Below are 3,232 nucleotides of genomic sequence, written 5' to 3'. Positions count from 1 at the left end.
TTTTTATTTAATGTCTACGTTAATGATCTTATGCGTACTGATGATAATGCCGTATTTGTATTATATGCGGATGATTCAAGTTTGTTCTTTAGCTCAACTAATGAAGCCGAATTGTTTGAAATGGCGAATAGGGCGTTGTCAAAGGTACTGAAATGGTCCGAAGTAAACAGCTTAGAAATAAATGGGAAAAAAACAAAAGCAATTTTATTTGCTCCTAAAAACAAACGTCTGGCCTGTAGTCGGGAGCTAAAATTAGGTCTCCGTAAAATAGATATCGTTAAACAGCATAAAATCCTAGGTGTGACATTTTCCAATCAGATGACATGGGACAGTCATGTTGAACAAGTGGCTAAAAAACTTTCGTCTGCTGCAGGTGCCTTATTTAGAACGCGCGACCTCTTTCCTATGTCTGTCAGACTACAAGTGTACCATGCCCTCTTCCGCTCACACCTTAACTACTGCACGCTAGTATGGGGGACGACCACCAAACAAAACATCAGTACACTTCTGCGTCTAGAAAAAAAAGCCATACGTTGCATAAACAAAGTACCATTTTTGCATCCTTCAGCCGAGCTATTCCGTCAGCATCATATAATCAATATTCAGTCTCTTTATAGTTACCATCTTCTCCACCACCTCCATTTTGCTAATGAAAAGTATAAAGAATTTCTAATTACGCTCTCGGGTGCAACATTACGCTGCAATATTTCTAAAACACGTGCACCTGAAAAATGGACAATTCCGCACCACCGAACAAATTACCTTCTGCAGTCATTAAGTTATACAGTGCCAATGTTGCTAAATAAGTTCAATTTATCCACTCTTAGTAACGCTGTACTAACACGCAAAGTTTTACGTTCAATGTTTATAGGCTGACCTGTGTTTTGCTGTTTCCAGTGTAAAATGGTACCGCGTGTAATATACATAGTAGATTGAGTTTTGTGTCCGTCATGTTGTAATTATCGGTTTGTTGTAATATTTTGTGTATGTAAACGCTAGTCTTTATATAACACCCTGATATAACTTATATTTTCACTTCATTCGTCTCATTTGTATGTCTGTGATAAAATATCAGTTTTGTTTTTTTTTTTTTTTTTTTTTTTCCCAAGTAGCAACTGATCTCTTGTACTCATTTTTTGTACTGCTGTCACTGTTGCCTGCCGCCGGTTTCCAGGCCCCGTCAAGCTGTCCCTACAGCTTTTTGCCTGGGAGACCGTCAACATTGTAAAATGTTGAAAATAAAAGTGACTTGACTTGAACCAGCATTGCTTTTTGTTATGTGTTTGTACTGCGGTAACTTTTGGGCATAGGCTTCCAATTGAGCTCTTCCGGAGCTTCACTTGCACGAGACAAGCTGTAGATTTCATAGACAGTAAAACATTGTTTTGCGAGTCTTCCGAGCAAGATAAGATCCCATAAGTTTGTTTTGTTTGTGTTTTGTGGAGTTCAACGCCCCAAAGCGACTCAGGCTATGAGAGACGCCGTAGTGGAGGACGCTGGAAATTTCGACTACCTAGGGTTCTTTAACATGCGCTGACATCGCACAGCACACGGGCGCCTTGCTTTTTGCCCCCTTCGAAAAGTGGCCTCCAAGGCCGGAATTCGATCTCGCATCCTTGGGAATAGTTGTCTGCGCCACCCCGGTGGGGCATAAGATCCCATGATTAAGATCGTCAAACCGCACTAGATGCAGAAAAAAAGGAATGAATATTCTCTAGATTTTGGTTTTTTATTCAGTCCCGGAAGTTTGAAAAATTAACCTCCTCGGGTTTATGGCTCACATTCTTTTTTTTCTTAGTGTGATAGCATGCCTTGCAATACAAAATGCTTACTTACAAAAATAGGTACATGCCAGATTTTTAAAAGAAATATACTAAGTGCCGGTGATAGATGGCCCTTTCTAGATTTCCTTTGGATCACATTCATACTTTCGATGTCCACATCTTTTCATTTTTTTGTGCCGAGAGTAATGTTTCCTCCCTGTTTGATGGCTCCAAAACTTCATGCTGCTGCTAAGTGCAGCTTTTTTTCCGTTCAGCTGCTCCAAATATGGATATTACTACTCCAAAAATTAAGATTTTGCTGCTCTTAAAATTGTTACAAATCCTATTTCAGCTGTTACATCCCTGCATTTCTGTACTCTATTCTTAATTTTTACCCAAAATTAATTTTTCTCCAAAAAAGGCACACTTCACTATGTAGTGAATAAAGGGGGACGGTAAAACGCTTGTAATTGTTTCAAGATTTTTTTTTTTTGTCTTCCTCCACTTGCGACTGCAGAACTCTTCGATGTCATTTTGTTTTGCTGCAGCTTTGTTGCAAATTTCCAGTGGCTATAGACCAGATTTATAGCTGCTCCCGGGCGCGGCCATTTTTTGCCGGCGCGCCGCCACGGGGACACTTCCTTGGGGACTGCGGGACCGTGCCTGTTCAGTAGCCATGTTCAGCTAGCGTTCGGGAGCTAGACAAAATTGCCAAAAATATTTTCATGGCGTGATTGTGTTAGAGCAAGTTTATTTTCATTGTCGTAAAGTTAAAATCGACTAGTTATTAGTGGGATTTAGTACTACATTCACGTTAACTGTGTTTGATGCTCAGCATGCAACTGCGCTATAATGCTGTCATTTTGGTGCCTTACTGATGACAAAATGTCTGAACAATTGCAAGCATTACTCTTGCACCCCGCTGGGGTGGCGCAGTGGTTATGGCGCTCTAATACTGTTCCCAAGGATGCGAGATCGTATCCCGGCCGTCAACGGCCGCTTTTCGATAGAGGCGAAAAGCAAGGCGCCGTTGTGCTGTGCGATGTCAGTGCACGTTAAAGAACCTTTAGGTGCTCTAAATTTCCGGAGTACTCCACTGCGGCGTCTCTCATAGCCTGAGTCGCTTTGGGACGTTAAACCCCACGAACCAAACCAAACCATTACTCTTGCATACGACTCGCATATAATTTCACTTCTAGTGAGCTCTTCCTTCATACCAGCCATTTCGAACCTCGCCAATTGCGCTGTGCTGTTGTTAGCGTGGTGTGTGCCATTAACACCAACAAATTATCGCGGTGTGCGCATCTGAGTCGACAGGCTAACAGCAGGCAAGTTTTTTTGTGCTTTATACATACCACCACATTAGGATCGTTTCATTTTATCCCTGGAAAATCTAGTGCCTATCAAACCGTAATGCCTGCGTTTAAAGCATTTTTGTACATGCCAAAGGAAGAAACTGCAGCAAAGAA

This window comes from Amblyomma maculatum, chromosome 5 (assembly GCF_055883805.1).
Source record: "Amblyomma maculatum isolate TAMU_Amacu chromosome 5, ASM5588380v1, whole genome shotgun sequence".
NCBI classification, from domain to species: domain Eukaryota; kingdom Metazoa; phylum Arthropoda; class Arachnida; order Ixodida; family Ixodidae; genus Amblyomma; species Amblyomma maculatum.
This window is presented reverse-complemented; position numbering follows the sequence as displayed.